This window comes from Spodoptera frugiperda, chromosome 3 (genome assembly GCF_023101765.2).
Source record: "Spodoptera frugiperda isolate SF20-4 chromosome 3, AGI-APGP_CSIRO_Sfru_2.0, whole genome shotgun sequence".
NCBI classification, from domain to species: domain Eukaryota; kingdom Metazoa; phylum Arthropoda; class Insecta; order Lepidoptera; family Noctuidae; genus Spodoptera; species Spodoptera frugiperda.
Window position 1 is genome coordinate 7231543 of NC_064214.1, and position 18216 is coordinate 7249758.

General features: G+C 36.9%; 1 protein-coding gene across 1 annotated transcript in view; it reads right to left on the reverse strand.

Annotated features, from left to right (window-relative positions):
- The window catches only part of LOC118274145 (ATP-dependent Clp protease ATP-binding subunit clpX-like, mitochondrial), a 298109-nt gene that overhangs the window by 165229 nt on the left and 114664 nt on the right, over nucleotides 1–18216 (reverse strand). The gene's annotated exons all lie outside the window — the stretch shown is intronic.

An 18216-nucleotide genomic window follows, 5' to 3' on the forward strand; every position in this document is an offset into this window, starting at 1 on the left:
GGACACGTGGCAGGAATGATTATTGCTAGAGCACAGATTTACTTAGTTTATAATAAATAAACAAACAACATAAGTAATGTCTCTTAATAATGATAAAACTAAACATTAAACTCCCATCGGTAGGTACTATCATTGATATCGTCAAAACAATATGTAACAGGAAAAATGTTTTTGGAAAATTTCAAAAATAAAAAGCTTTACAAAAAAATGCTCTAACCCTAGTCTAGTTGAGGTGTTTGTTTGTGCAAACTAATTATAGAATAGATAGTTACCCACTGTAGATAATACTTACCTATTCACTGGAATTTAACAATATGATCTTATTGTAAACCTCCTATAACAGCATAGTAATTTTACTGCTAAGCAAGCCTTTTTATTTAAACCTAAAAATATTTAAGGTTATAATTTGGTGATTCAATTTGTCGTAAAAGTGTCGTATTAAAAAAAATCAGTGGGAAGTGCTCGAACTGTGTCAAAATGGGTGTAAGCAGAGAAAACAACAGATAATTGAGTCCCATCAGTATCCCATTATTATGAACGGCCGCTTTAGAAGATTTCCCTCCGGTTGTCTTTTGAAAAATAATGGCGCACTTCAACATTTTCGGGGGAGTGAATAAAGATTACATAATAATACGTTCTGGATTTAATTTTTCGCTTACCATGACGTTTTTAATAACTTGAGAGTGGTTCACGGATACCTATTTTTTTTTTTTTTTTTTTTGAGGGGGAAGATCATCCAATGACTTCTCCCGCCTTGGATGAGGCGGGAGGGAGTGTCAGACTCTTACTGACTAAAAACCACCCCGTTCCTTCTCCTGCTTTGAGCCGGAGCCCCGGTAACCTTTTACGTTGTCCACAGCTCCGGATTTGTCCACAGCTCCGGATACACGGATACCTATGACTTCTTAATCTAGGTTAGAATTTATCTCCATTTACCTACAATTCTTTTTTAAATCAAGGAAGGCTTTGTTATAAATCCCACGATTAAACATTGTAGTTAGATTACGAATATCACATGTTTAAAATATGCTATAGAGAGAGAGACAGCGGCGTAGGTATCGCAGTTTCAGGACATAACTAAATTAATTTGGCAAAAAAGTTTTATTGTGAGTAGTGTAGCATCATGTCATTTAAACATATTGCACGCCCATAAAAGGAATGCAATACACACAAACATAATTTTATCAGTGTAAACATAGACTGCTTAAATCGAAACCTGTTTTTGGCTCCACCGCAGTCGGGTAAAAACAAACTCTAATTAACCTCCGTGGCAAAACAAGTTTGGAACAGCCTAGTCATCGTGACTGATGCAGATTATGAGTAGGACTTGAAAGCCTGCTTAGGTGATATAAACAAATGATATTATTATGTACCTACTACATAATATCCATGAGTAATACGCTACAACGGTGGTTAAGACGCCCGCTTCTCTTGCATGAGAGTGCGGGTTCGAAACCTTCTAACAGCAAGTACTAACGTCAGTTTTGCCGAGTTATATTATTGTGTACCAAACCGTACTAAGGGCAAGTACCTACCAATGTAACTTTTTGCAAGTTATACGTACTTTCTAAGATTATTTAGACACTTGTAAATGGTGAATACCATAGAATCCACATAACAATTAACTCAACCAAAAACAACGGTTTACTCCCGTCAACACACTGAGAAACACAACTAGTTTCGAGTCACAGTGGAACTCTTCCTCATGAGCAGCGTGCGCAAACGCGGTGACAGCGACGACGCAGCCTGCTTTAGGTAAGCCCGTCGTCACGCACAGTATATTTAAGTGAGTAAACTGCTATTTTTAGTAAATTTAGTATTTGTCATGATTATTACTATAGAAATATAGGTACAAAATAATTTTCAAATCAAACTAATGCTCCTAATGCTCCCATAGCATATACAACATGTACAAAGAACACAAACACAGAAAATAATAACCGGCGCTCTGCGCATTTTGTCTCCGTAATCTGATAAAAAACAGTTGGTCTGAACACTGGGTAAGCATTGTGCGAAGTTTTTGCTAACGTTCTAACAAATTGCCAAAAGATTACAACCTCCGTTTTTCCTGGCTTGAGCTCGGATCATGTAAAAAGTAGCAGTTTTGTGTTTCATGCGTGCCTGACCATACTTAGAGGGAGACATTTCTGGGCCTTTTTTACGTTATTAATGGGAGATATTATTGTAGCCGAGAGTAATGTAGGGTTTGGATAAAAGTACCCACACGTTGGTAACTGGACTAAGTTGTGGACGAAATGGATTGGTTCGTTTATCGCCTTCGGAATTCAGATTGAGAAAAGGTTTTTTGACTCGTAAACTTCTACAGTAGCGATATTAGGCATAGGTTTGATCTATCATACTTAGTACGAAGAATAATATTATAAATGCGAAAGTTTTTATGGTTGAAGCTTGTACTTAAATGATTGATGGTTTCATTATTTTAAAATTCTGACTTTTATAACTGGCCTATGTTTTGAGGGTCGTCTTCCAGTCGCCATAAAATTCATTCTAGTTATAACAAAATTTTAGGATGCACAAATATCAGTCATAATATTATGATCATCATCTAAACAACGCTTTATTATAATAGCGAGCTCTTCACAAAACATAAATATGTTCCGAAAAGGCATTATACATCATCCTGCATCTCTTTCTAATCTGGTCAAAATATATAGTTTCATCTCTTTCGAACATTCTGGAGAACTTTGCTAAATAAAATACGTATTTACCTATTTTACGGTCTTCTTAGCTTGAAAGCCCAACACCGGAAGGAAAGGAGCGTTTGAAGCGATTTATCTTCAAGCCGACGCCGTTAGGGGGCCGGTTGAAATGTCTCGAGACCAATGACGTAGATATGACGAGGCTGGATGTGGCCCATAAGGATGGATTAAAAAAAAAGCAACATCACGTCTTTTATCCCCGAAGGGGTAGGTTCAGGTGCTCGTAATGAGCATACACTCGTAATGCCGCTAACAATGTACACCCGCTTTTCACAATTTGTGTTGTAAGTCCCATGTAAATATAAATATATACTGGACACAATTCTAGAGTCCGTGCTACTACTGAGAAATTTTCGAAAAACCGAAAATAGCCCAGTAATACTTTAAAAAAAAAATGGGCAATAAAATTACTTCGATGGCAGAAAAAAGTATAACATACCATGCATATTTGGTTAACATACAATATATAGGTATAGTCTATAAGCCACGTGAAATACTAGGAAATCCCAATTTACTGCAATATGAAGCCTCCATACCGCTGAATATGGAATGGATATGAATCACAGATCATATAGTTCAATTTCAAATTTCTCAGTAATAGCACAAAGCTCAGAATTGTTTGATAATAGACTCGTCCTCTATCACAATAGAATTAAGTAGTAGAATGTGGGATTTATAAGCATACTTCTGCTTACCTCTTCAGAGAAGAATAGTATGAGGTTTTGTAAGGAATCTGCATTTGCATTTATTTTTACCCTTTGCCCCACACTAGGATTTTCTCCTTTGTTGTGGGTGTATTTACAAACTTTTAATTATAATAACTATGTTACATAAATACCCAGCACCGACTACCAGCAATTTATGAGCTCACAAAAAGTTGCTCCGTGAGTGGTTTTTAGTCAGTACCTGTTTGACACTCCCACCGCGCCAACCGAGTAATCAATCCCGCTGGTTTTCCCCCTCAAAAAAAATTCTGAAAATATTGCTCATCCTTCAAGTTTTGAGCGATCACAGCAATTGATGAACACTCAGGTGTATTACGTGAAAATTTTTGTTGTGGATCTAATTAGTGATGAGAAATGTGATCAAAGTCAGAATTCTTTATTTCAAATGTACATATTTCCTGCGTTTTTTTATACGTACTTAATAGGATAATATTAATTACGTTTGTTTGTCGGTCAATCCTCTAATGAAGCTATTTGATCATTAATTTACGTGAGTAAACCGTGATTTTTAGTTAAGGAATTTGATCACTGAAAAAATCCAAAGGCACAATTTACAATGTTAAAAAAATACTGCGCTCAAGCCACTTCAATGTTTCTTACATCAGTGTCGCATCTGTATTGGGCCAGCAAACAACAAGAATACTTTGTAAGCGTCCTAAGATTAATGTTCAGCCCACAATAGAAACGTTTTTTCAAAGTGGGTTCGGCTACAGTCTATTCTGTACCCCTTTGGAGTTCGATGAGTTACACTGAATTTATCTACAAGAGCTTTCTTTTTGTTTCTCACTTTGACGGTCTTATATTTTGTTGTTTGAAATATACGAGTATGTGTAAAAACATTTACCTAAATAGGGTCAGTGACATTTTTTAGGTACGGTAGTGTTTTTGTCGTATTTTTTTAGTTTTGTAAACAGAGTAGTAAGTAACTGTATGTGTGAGTATGCTGCCTAATCAATTTGATTCTAGTTGGAAGGTTTTTCTATTGTATCTTATAAAGTATCTTTTTAGCAATTTCTTTCTGTTTTAAATCGCTGTTACTTCAAAACTTCAATCTTGTATTTATTGGATATTTTTTCTTCTATACATAAATTTTGGTTGAATTGTTGTTTAGTAAGATAAAATGTTTACTTAGGGTCATAGATAACACGTAATAAATAAAAAATAATCTATTTGTTTGTTTGTTTGTAGCTATAAATATTATTGAATCATTATGCACCAAAACAATCTCAATGGAAACGTGGCAATCTACGACCAAAAATAAAAACAAATTGATTTATTCATCGATTACTAAATCCTGCTGTACTTACCGATAACACAATCGCAAGTCATAATTACTAGCAAATTTTCTTCAAGTATGAATGACATTGTTTTATTTTTATTCCTCGTTATCAATCACGCAGTAATAAATCGCAATCAATCTACTGAAGTAATTCCTGTCATACCAGAAACTACGTCTGGTCTATTCTTATCATCGCTCGACAATAACTTACGAACGACGATTAGATTGAACGAGACATCCAAAACGTAGACCACTCGTTAAACCAAATATGGTTAGAGAGACAAACTGCGGCGCTCTGCAGACAAATATCGCTGAGCGCTATATCCAATGATCGTCTGACATTGAGAATAGGGACCTATTTCGAGGATCGAGATGGAAACGAATATAATGCAATAATTAAAGCAGTGGTGTCTTTCCATCAGAGATGTGCTACGTAGTCATGCTACGAAGATGTAATAACTACATTGTGAAACTATTTGACCGCGTCCGCCTATACTAAGTAATATAGCGGTGCGAGGAAGATGTGCAGCTCGAGTATGCGAAGTATCGATAGTAGGAAGACCATCCATAGCACACATCTATAGCACGCATCCATAACAAGCACCTTTCCATATAAAAAAATTAACTTAGCTGAGTCCTTTTTCATATGAATATGAATGGTTAAAGCCAATCGCATCCACAGCAACGTAGCATAGCCCATCTCTGGTGAAAAACCACCATAATGATATCAATGGCTGATGGGTTTAACAATTCAGTCAATACCATTGTTTCATGGTCATCCTAATCTACAAATAGAAAGCACCGACTACTAATAGGATAAGTACGTGGGTACGTAGGTATCCAAAACTTAGTAACCTAATACCAAGACAGCACAATTTGAAGACATGTGAATGAAATATTCGTGGGATGTCAGATACGTAAGTAAATTCCCTTTATCAAAACTGCGACATATGTTTTCATGTTATCATTTCATAAATCGGCAGGTAATGCTTATTGTGTTATATTAAGGTGCTTTAGCTCTTTATTTATCACCACACAGTCATTGTGGTCAGCTAAAATTGTTTATTTAGTTTTATTTTTATCAATTGTCAAAATGGAACCATGTTATGATACGATAAATTGATTGATTATTTTGTACTTTATATTTCTATTCTAACAGCTGTCGTCTATCATTCATTCATTCATTCATTGTTACAAAGAAGGAAATGTAGTGAAATATATTAGGAATCATATGAAATGAGTTAACGTGAACAAAACGTTTTTTTATAGTATAAGTCGTAAAACGACCTTACAGATCACCTGGTGGTAAGCAATCGCCGCCGCCCATGGACACCCGAAACATCAGAGGAGTTACAAATTGTGTCGCTTAGGCTGTTGAGGGTCATGGAAATTTCAGGATTGTACAGGATTCCGAATTGAGATAATTAGGGAGTGGCTAATTGGGCCTCTAATAACCTCACTTACAACGCTAAAGAACGCAAGCGTCGTTTCATGATGGTTTTCTGCGAACTCGTGGTAACACTCCAGTCGAGCCATACATATATTACGTTATTAATCTTTACTAAAACATTATATTATATGACAACAAAAAAGGAGGACATTATAATGACACAGAGTGGTATTCTTAAATTTTCTAACCACGACCAGTTAATATCGTTTTCATATCGCATTTATCTCGTTCCTCAACGCCCAAATTCTTGGTTCTTTCGCAGCGCTCATACGAAAGCCCACCGCCACTGTTGGACATCAGTTAAAGGATTCGTTGGGACACTTATAGATGTGTGTTTCTTAAGAGATTCCAGATGCACTGGGCACATACGAATGGTAGGATTACGTGATACGGTGTACTTTATTTCATAAGCTATTTTATTTTGGCTATGGCGTATGTAGTGGGTGAAATGTATTGTCTTTCCAATGTACTAGATACGTTGGTTTAGTTAAACACAACCTGATCGATGATTAAATCGTTTGATTGAAATATGTAATTTTACATTTAAATATTAACTAGTTACTATTAATTACTAAGAACGATTAATAATCCATACTCGACTTATACATATAGGTATATTGCCGATACAAATAATTCAAGCCATTTAGGTATATACGGGATTTGTATGAACTATTTGTCACATAAGTTTATCGGGCACTTATATGAAGGTGGTGAAACAGGCGCTAGGTAAGTCTAATATTTTCTATGACATTATTCACTTATTATGACATAATATATCTAATGATTTGAAACTAAACATTGTTTAGGAAATGCATATAATTTCCAGATATTAAGGATATGATTTAAAACTATATGCAGAGTATTATTTTGTATCAGTGACATTTTTAAAAACCGCAGTGCATAACAAAAACAAAATGATGAAATGAAATGAAAACAATAATTGAGTTTGCGTCAGTCGTAATTATAATGACCGGTATAAAGTAATGACCTGAATCATTTTATTTTCAAAGAAAAATATATCCTTTATTTATATATAAGTTACACACTAGTCATATTTTTTTTGCTAAATCACGATGACCAGAGATAAATTTGAGTGTTTACGTAAATACACGCTCGCGTTTGTGTTGTGTGTGTGTGTGTCAGATAACAGACAAACTCTTGATAACATGAGTCATTACATTGTTTCATTCATGTAAACCCTGTGTTTTGTCTGCACGATTAGTGCGGTGGCTGGGCAACCGGCTGCCACGTGACATGTAGTGGGTTCGATTCCCGCACGGAGCAACTCTTTGGGTGATGACAAGTTTATGTATCGGGTTTGGGTGTCATGTGTATGTGAACTTGTATGTTTGTAAACGCACCCACGACACAGGAGAAAATTCAAGTGTGGGGTAACGTTTTCATAAGAAAAAGTATAAGATGTCTACGTAAAACATGAACAATAATGTCTACCTTTATACCGTTGTTAATGCCCGTCATACTGAATCACAATATTCACCATGACGGGGCAACTCCTTGTGGAGATCAATTAGTATTTACTCATACATTTCTTCCGTGGAAGTAATTTTTGACCAAAACACGCTACGCATGTCATTCGATGCATCTACTATTTGTAGTAAACAATGAGTAGTTGAGAAACCTCCTCCTTTTTTGAAGTCGATTAAAATTTTAGAGAGAGCGATACCACGGCCTCACAGAAAACCGACGTGAAACAACACTTGCGTTGTATGAATGAGGTTACCGGAGGCCCAATCACCCGACTCCTTCCCAATCCCCGATTCCCCAACAACTCTTAAATTCCTAGACCCCAAAAGGCCGGCAACGCACTTGTAACACCTCTGGAGTTTCGGGTGTCAAGGTGTACAATCAAGTGATCCGTCTGCTCGTTTACCGACTTATCCCATTAAAAAATACAAAGTTTATAATTTTGTAAAGAAATAAAAAAAAACAAATATAAGTTAATTTTATTAGTTCGAGTTCTTACATTAAGTGAAGTTTCATTAAACGTTAGCGCTTGTTGAGCACAAGTACCTAGTATGTAAAATGAAAACATTTTATATTTTTGTTCAGTGTTTTTGAAAAGAATAACTAAGTAAAACACTAATGTGGTTTTCTATTTCTACTTTCTAATTAATTTCTAACTCTGTGCATTCGTTTAACAAAAAAGTTAGTCAACGATACACAGTTCAGGTACAGTGGTTGTAATTAAGTCTAACCCTTAATACGAGTTTGCTTTACGTTTAATAAGTAATAATCGAAACGAGAGACGCTCGGCGCCCTGATTGGTTGATTTATTTGAGCCGACCAATCAGAGCGCCGAACGCGCCCTCTATTCGAATACTTTAAACGTAAAGCCAACTCGTACTATTGGTACTGATAGTTGGTTTATTCAAGCCGCCCAATCAATAGAAGCGCCTAACGCACTATTTACTTTTCGGCCCTGAATTCAGTTTGTGGATAAATTAAACATCAAAATACAGTTAAAAGTTAATTATAAAACATAAAAAATATATTATTTTATAATATTCATATATCATCGCACTATAAAATAAAAATTAATCTGAATATTTCGACTATTCGATTCGATAATAACCTTAAATTTCAATTTTTCACTCGACTGGTATTAATAAAATAATTTAAATCGCATGGAGAGGTTATGAACTCATAAATTTCGTATAATTGTGTAATAGTACAGGTCTGGGTGCGAATTATTCGGTACCGAGCATTAATTGTGTTATATGATAGATAAATTGCTATAACGGCCCATCGTATTACTTAAACCTGGGAAACGGTGAGATCAGCCGAAATAAAGACTGGGTTCATTGCTCCAGCCGAGATAAGGCAGATCGTAAAAAAAGAAAGCTGTGTAGTTGTGATTCTGAAATCTAGTACTTATCTACATAATGATTACCTAGAACTACCTAGCGGGTTTACTGGGATTCCCGCTTGAAGGGAAAAAGTAGGAACGGGGTGGTTTTTATTAAGAGTAGTTAATAAGAGTCTGACACTTCCTCTCCCCTTGGCCTCGCCCAAGGCGGGAGAAGTCATTGGATGATTTTCCCCACTTAAAATCTACATGCATAACGATCGACATTGACCTTTAGTTCCCTTAGATTTTAAGTTAGCAATCGAGTAACAGCAGAATTTCACTGTATACTTACTAAGATGTCTAGAATCAGTAGTCCTAATTGTGCCGTATTTAAGAAAAAAACTGATACGAAATAAAAATGTTGCCGCACTTTGACGCAAAATCATCAGCAAAAAAAGTATCGATTCGTCAATTCGCCGTCAAACTAAGAAGTAATACTGGGAAAGTTATCAATTTCGTAAGTTAGCAGTAAGCTGCGGGGGCTCGGAACATTCTGGGCGGCTCTTAAACAGTTCTTAATGACTGTCGCTCGTTAAGGCGAAAGGTTTTGGCTGTTCTTCAGAATTAACAGTTACAACGGTACGAACTCCCATCATAATCTGACCTGCCACTCCCCCCATCATATTTAAAATGCCGAAGTAAATCGGGGCTCTGTACCTCAATTCCCCAGGCCATCTAATACTGGCGCCTTATTTTGCGGCGCGGATGTAAAGTTTTATGCATTCAGAATAGCCCGAAAATTGCTCGTCTGACGTTTTCAAAGCGTTCGTAGATGGGGTTTTATTTTAAAATAGTGATTCTTGATAAAGAACGAAATATGAAACGTGTGGCGGTAATGTTTGCCGGGGAATAGAACATGGACCCGAATGTGCGGTCGTTACTATGAATGGCCGTGAGGTGAGCTAAAATGTTAAACGTGGCTAGATTTGCCGCGGCTCGAGTGCTTGCTCGCAAACACTTTCATTCATTTTCCTTGTCGTGTTACTCATTTAAAAGTAATTGCATGTTTTTGCTCTAAGCGTAATATTAAATTTTATAAAGATTACTTTACGTACGTACGTAGTCATTATAATATTCCATGTTGCTTTTTCTTTTAAAAATATTATAAATTAGAGTAGACTTAACTTTCTATTCTTTAACATGTAGGTAAGAAACGAAGAAGAATCTGTGCCTTTCATGATTTTAAAATCTCTTAAACAAACGTGCAAATTACCTAGCTAAACATATGTGTGGCTTTACTACTGCAGACAAAAAGCAGGTCCTTAACCGCATACGAGGTCATACAATAAATAAATAACCTGGACATTCGGATATGAAGCGGATTCATTTATAGATAAGTAAACGTAGGTAATATTGAGTTATTCAACACTTAACGCTGTTCTTAGCAATTGTTTTCTATGCAAAATCTTGTTGTTTGTTATTAAGGAATAGTTTAAGTAATCATTAAATGAGCACTCAGAAGAGTGCGGCAGTTAGATATGTTCTCATACTGAACATGATAACAAACACTAAACACAAACACAATAGGGGTGGAAATAGTCCCGTGAGACTAAAAAAATATCGGTGAAATTATTGTAGCCACTTCACTTATCCCTTAGAGAAATAAAAAGCAACATGGCTTTCCACTTAAATTTATTTTAAGTCCACTGATTTCAAATAGCTTGTGATTACATAACTACTGAGCTATATAACCCAAAATCTCTCACAAATATGCTCCAAAACACACATTAGGTGGGGAATTTAGACAGAAAACAGTCCATTTGACCCCATTAAGTAGTAAAAAATCAGATAGCAGTGGACAGCTCATAGATAGGGCAATCATTTAACCTGAACTAGCGCAGCTTTATCTAAATTATTCACAACCCCTTGTATCTACGCTAGTGATACACTCGTTCCGTAGGCAGATGCAGAAGGTTTAAAGAAAGAGAGGTCCAATCGTGAAAATACGAACAAAAGTATGTAATTATTTTCATATAGTTTGTAAAATATAGAAGAGAGTTCGTTTTGTTTATATATTCTGGCCTGAAAGGTAAAATAATAGACGGCATCTTTAAAACGACAAAACGCTTCTCTGTTGCTGCGAATAATTAAATTATCTAAACTAAAAATAATGTAACTGCCTCGTTGGCTGAGTGCAACTGCAGGGCCTCGGATTCGATTCCCGGGTCTGGCAAAGTTTTGCTGGGCTATTTTCGGTTTTTCGGAGATTTCTCAGTAATGGCATGGAGTCTGGAAATGTGCCCGGTATACGACAAAAGGCTCACCTCCTATTACGTGGGACTTACAGCATAAATTGTGAAAAGTGGGTGTACATTGTCTACCCCTTCGGGGATAAAAGGCGTGACAATAATAATATAAAAAAACGAAAATTTGACCTACCTCAACATCATCACTACCCAATGGTAGTGGAGGGTTTACCAATGTAAACCATTCACTACCAATTAGAGAACTATGTCTCTCTCCCATACCAAACACACCACTGAACTCTACTCAACCCACATTCAACATTTTAGCTCACAGCCATTCACACTACCAATATCACTCCAAAATCCAGCCAAACTATCAAAGTAATACTTCTGCGTCCTCCTGCCCCAAGTCCGGCCTACACAGGCTATTAGAGTGGCAGACAAGGCGCCGCTGTCGCCGTAATCCGCACAGACAGATGGCCCACTGTTAATACTGATTAATTGCGAGACAAATCTACCCGACACATATTTTGGGGATTGTATCGCCTTCAGGCTGCTGGCAAATTGCTTAGCTCTCAGCTATCCAGATAACGTCTTAGAGCTTTGAAACACATTGATAGGGTTATGTATTGCTTTGTTATATTTGGGTCATGTTTTAAACCTAGGTAGAAAGTTAGGCTTGTATTTTGTCTGACTGGTTGAATCAAATGAAACAATGTGTGTTCTTATAATTACATCTTTAACGCCTAAAAATTTTGCAAATGCAATAAGTCTTTTATTCTTATTTGCTGACTTAAAATGTACAGATATTCTAAAAACATTTTGCACATCTTCTTGAAAATAACGCCTTAAAATTACAGTTCTGAAAATATAATGTATACATATAATAGGCAAAAAAATTAACAATCAAATTTGCGACTTTGACTCACGGTTGGCGCGGTGGCTGGGCAACCGACTGCCGCGCAATGTGTAGTAGCGGGTTCGATTCCCACACGGAGTAACTCTTTGTGTGATCCACAAATTGTTGTTTCGGGTCTGGGTGCACGAATGTTTGTAAACCAGGAGCAAGTTCTGGAGCATATAATAGTGGGGCAAAGTGTGTTAAAAAAAATAACTAAACAGAATTAAAAATTCAGGTTTCAAAGTCAGAGTAAAAGAATAGTAAAATAGTTAGTATTGCGCGCCTGAGTAATATTACATAGCAAGCTGGACAAAGGCATATATACTAGATATGTATAGAATGCACACGTTTGTGAGACGTACACGTTTGTGAGACGTATGAATGTATGTAACGTACAGAGAACGTTTGTGAAACGTATGAACTATTTCGATATTTTAATACGATAGAGAGACAATGGTATAGAGATTTTATATGAACTTTTATTAAGGAATAAAGGATTTGAATTTGAATTTTATTCTTTCTGTTTTAGAGTCCGTTTTTCTTTGTAGGTTGTGTAACACGTGTATGGATGGAGTTTTATTTTTATAATTTTTACATTTATCATTTATCTCTTCGGCAAACTTCGTACCACCTAAAACAGTTCTTTTTTTCTCATCTTTTAAGCTTTCTTTGACTCCCGCAGATACTTAATTCAAGACTAAAACTTGCGTAATCGCTCCAGCCGTTCTCAAGTTTTAGCGAGACTAACGAACAGCAATTGATTTTTATATATACCCATCGTGTTAATCAATAAACAATAAATAAATATCATAAAATATCCATTAATTACGATTACACCATTTCTCACTTCCACAATAAAGTTCCACAAATAAACCTCCCCTTTGATTTACATTGAACAAACAATAATTAGAACCCAAGCTTATTATAAAAAAAAAAAACACAAACATCCGCGTTCATTTAAAAAGTAAATTAGATTAAGAGCTTCCGTTTTGATAATTTAAGATTTAAATAAAATAAACAGTTAAAATCAGCGTTGGCTCTGTTCATCCCCCTAACTCCCCACCCTGGCGGCTAATTATTAATTAACACGGCAGGGTAGGACAACCCTTGACAAATTGTCTGTTTGTCTCGTTATTATAATTCAGTTATACGGGTAACGGTAATATTTAAAAAAAGAAAAGATTTGGGGGTACTTGTAAAAATGCGTTGTTTGTTTTGGGTCGTGGCTAATTGATATTCAGATGAGCGCGCGTCCTCTCTGAGTGCAGACGCGTGTGAAGTAAGGGTACGCATTTAACAACACAAAGTATCCTTACAAATAAAAGTCCTGAACACAATTTGGTAATCAGATAAAATTATTGTATGGGTTCTACTCTGTTTTGTTTCAAATAGGAGTGGAATGTTATAAAGAGATATATGTTTTTTTAAAGAGTGAGGGAAATCATTAGACTTCTTCCACCTTAAGCGAGGTATATAATTTTCAAGAGTTTACTTATTATTCTGTGGCAAGAGGGAGTATCAGACTCTTACGAAGTAAAAGCACCTACTCCTGCTTTTCGAGCCGGAGCCCCGATAACTCGACTAGACACTTAGACAGACCACAGCTCTGGGTCGACATCAGCCCTGCTGGGCCCCATCTGTGGAAAGAGATATGCTTGAGTGTGTTTACTAGCACCACATAAGTTGTGCTACGGTTAACAAGGAGAAATAAAAAAATCGCTTATAAATACATTTTCTTCTTCCTCTACTTAAAAACGCCGAACTGTACTTTCATTTGGTAGCCTGCGTCATGGTGATGATAAGAAATAATCGTAAGAACCAAACTCGAGGGAAAGTGGCCTCTATAACCTAAACATAAAAAGCCTCCCCTTGGAACCCTATAAAAATCAAGTAGCCTCATAGCCCACGGAGTAACTGCTACTTACTGATCACAAAATAACGTTAACAAAATTATATTTTCACAACGTCAGTTAAACTTTACGAGTGTTTAAAACTCGGTTCGCATCACAAGGGTGCAATCGTAAAACTATGAGGGCTTAAAATTGATGTCGCCCATCTGTCACTGGTCCGTGCAAATCAATTTTAACTTGAACAAACTTAATTATAGGCATACAAAAGGCCCTCGCCTTTGTCCCAACTTCTCTTTCACTCGGGATCACATAACTTCAGTCGTTCGTTCACTCTGTCGTTCCTTCGATTGTACGATAGCTTCTGTTGACATAGTCTAATTTTGACGTCATCAATCTGTCTGAATTGTTATTGAAGCCCTTTGATAGACTTTAATTAGGGTACTAAGTTTTAGGACTGGTTGGAATTTCATGTTAGAGGAAACAAATCCAAGAGGAAACATTGGAAGATTTAAGATTAAGAAAGAAATGTCTAAGTACCTCTTAACATGATCACAACATAGTGCGTTACTTGCACGGTAACGACAGGCCAAAGTGTTTTCTCATTTTAGAATTATATAGCCTAATCCAATCTGTGGTAGATCATAATTTACCCATTAGAATAATCCAAACCATAGCACCAACAATCAAAACAAAATACTTCACCCAGCTACATTTCTTCACCAAACCACATTAACACAAAAACAAAAGCCATTGTAAAGGCGCTGAGCGTGATGCATCAGCTCGGCATCAAAGTCCAGTCAATCACGCGGCGGTATCGCGACCGCACTCACGTTAGTACAGCTGCACTGAGGCGCTTTCAATTACCTGCCCCGGGTGTGAACGCCGGAAGGTGCCAACACGCGACCCGCTGGAAGTGTACTGAACTCACAGGAGAGACGGGAACGCCGTGTTGAAAGGCTTGTTCTGCGAAACTTGTTGCGAGCGCCTGTCAGATCTGTTAGAGCAATTGTGAGGATTGGTAACATGAATGCTTAGTAAATTGTGTAGGAGTTAACAGTGTGTTTAATACACACTGTTAACCAGCTGTAGACGGAAACAGAGACATGTAAGCTATGCTTTTTAGGAAAATAGACTATTGTAATAGATATGAATCGAAATACCTGTAATAAATGAAAATTGTTATTAAATCGATGTGTTTGTTTGTATTTTCTTCACGTCCCAACAGAGCGAGTTTACGATATTATGATATTTGTGTGAAGTTAGTTGGAGGGCTGGAGAATATGCTAGATATTGGCTTTGGCTTTTGTCTCTTACTAACCCCCCACTTTCTTAAAATGGGGTGTGAAAGTTTGTATGAAACATTCCGCACTTATTTTTCAAGACAGAAACTAAAATTGGTATGTGGACTATTAGTAACTTAAAAAAATATGTGCATCATTTTTTTTTTTTTTTGTAAGCCAGCTCCAGCAACCCCTTTAAAAGCGTTGGAAGCCGCGGGCGGAAACCTAGTAAAAAATATCGAACCGATCGGGCCCGCCTAAACTAGAACACCCGTACATTTTCCTCATCAAGTTGTACATTACAAAAAGTGTTGTTTTTGTTGGTTTACCACAACTATGGGCGATAATTCCTGCTATGATTGTTCATGCCACGTAAATCAAGGCAAAGTTTAATTCCAACTAAATTAGGGTTTGTGCTTACCGTGTTCCCGAATTGAAGCCCACGTTCTACTTAATTTGGAAAACAATTTAACGAAAGTAATATTAGTTAGTAGTATTAGTATAGTATTATAGTTTGGTATGAAGAAAATAATTGATTAAACTCTAAAAACATGAATAAAAATTATGTTCGTACAATATAGAAAGACTATATTCATGACGGCATGCATATTTTAAAAGCGGGAGTAGGAACGGGGTGGTTTTAGTCAGTAAGAGTCTGACACACTATCGCCTCGCCTAAGGCGGGAGAAGAGGAGTCATCTCCTCAGCATCATCATCAACAGCCCATCACAATCAACAGCCGGATTACAGAACTTCTCTGCATTTAAGAGTTTGCCATAATCCCCAGGCTTAGCAAACGAAGTGGTGATTTCAGTTTGAAATGTTTCAATTTATATAGCAGCACCGATGCCCTGTCTCCATCAAAGGTTTAGGACACCTTAATTGGCTTCGGTGGTTACAATATCATGAAGAATTTGCAATTATCCACTTCTACAGACCCAAAAACATAGGTTCGGACAAACTTTGTAAACAAAACAGTATTTGAAAACTAATTAATTCGAAAACAAATTTCGATAGCTGTGTATTGATTGGTCGATGCGGCAAACTCATTACGAGCCGAAGTGCACCGCAAATATCTAGGAACGATGACGTCATAATACCTAGTATTATTAGCTTTAGATTTTGATGGGCATTTCATTGTTCGACGCAGATACTGATCTGTATGTAATTAATTCTGTTGATGTTTCATTTCCCATTACAAGTTTGTCGTGAATAAAATTAACGATATGCTTGATTTTAGTTTAACTTATATTTTCCTCGTTGCTCGAGAGATTTGTTTTTTTAATAAAACTTTGCTTCACACTAGGATTTTCTCCTATGTCGTGGGTGCGTTTACAAACATACAATTTCACATACATATGACACCCAGACCCGAAACAACAATTTGTGGAAAGAGTTGCTCCATGCGGGAATCGAACCCGCTACACGTTACGCGGCAGCCGGTTACCCAGCCACCGCGCCTACCGTGCAGTCAATCAAGTTTACAAGCACGAGTGCTAAGTCGTCTCGAACTCGATTCCAGCTAGGTTATACTGAGCTTCAGACTGCCTAGTAGGTTATTGGAGCTCCGGCACGAAAAGCAGGAGTAGGAACGGGGTGGTTTTTAGTCAGCAAGATTCTGACAATCATCAATTCTTTCCATCCGTGCATGAGCGTCTGGAGAGGACATTAGATGATTTTCCCCCTGGAGGAAGAAGCTAGTGCTATTCTGTAATTAAATTACTGGCAATGCGAAACATTTGAAGTGAGCTCGATCGCATTCTCGTCTGTCATTGTAAACTCGTTGAAATCACCATATTGTCACAATTAATGACATGGCGGAGTTGCCACGATCGAACTCAGTTCGATCATATACTCTCGAAGTGTTGGCAATCTACAGAATAGCCTAGCTGGTCGGTCGATGAGTATGTCAGTATAAACTTACCACTATGACATTTGGCGTAACGTAAATCGGAACTCTGTGTTATATTTAGTACCTTCACTAAAAAAGATGAAGCTCAACGAGTGATCACAGTGTTCACAATTGAACTCAAAAATCAATTATAACACAAGCACATACATTTAGCCAAAGTCAAAGTCAAAGTAAAAATTATTTATTTCAGTTAGACCAGGAAGGCACTTTTGAACGTCAAAGCAAATATATCTAATAACATTAACAACGTCTATCTGTCAGACAGTCCTCTAGTGAAGCTATTTGCTCGTTCCAAAGTGTAGATTCCTATGGAGAAGAACGAGCAAGAAACTCCATAGGTTACTCTTTTTCAATCAAATTCACAATACAATTCTTGGTTACATTGTTTCGTTTTACGTACGTAGTGTCACGCAAGCAATCACGGGTGACACAACATGTTTATCTCATGTTCCCGATAAACTGTGCCTTTGTAACGGAACTGCTGCCATTAATTATTCGTGTGACACTTTGACAGTTGAAATATAACGTCGCGACTGTTCACTGCCATGTGCTAATAAAACTGCCTTTACTTGATGCAGGCTGTTTGTGTGCGTGCGACTAATCGTGACTTATTGACGACTGTAGACTTAGTATGAGTTTGCTTTACGTTATAAAGTATGTAATTGAAACGAGAGCGCGTTCGGCTTTCTGATTGGTTGGTTTATTCTAACGGGCGCTCTTATTGGTTAGTTCGAATATTTCGAACCGGACAATCAGAGCGCCTAACGCACTTTCGTTTCGATTTCTTTAAACGTAAAGTAAACTCATAGTAAAGGTACTGATTGGAAGGATATATTTTTTTTTTGTAACTCCATACCAACCATGCCTTCATAATTAGCTAATCAATTGTCTTTTCCTGGAAAATTGTAACTTACAGAGCACTATACATCGAAATTAATTTGCATAATAATAATCTCTGTTTAATTGGTGGATTGTACATTTGAGTGAATCAGCGCAAGGCCCTATGTTTAACTGGTATCGTTTCGCCGCAGTGGGACCTGAACA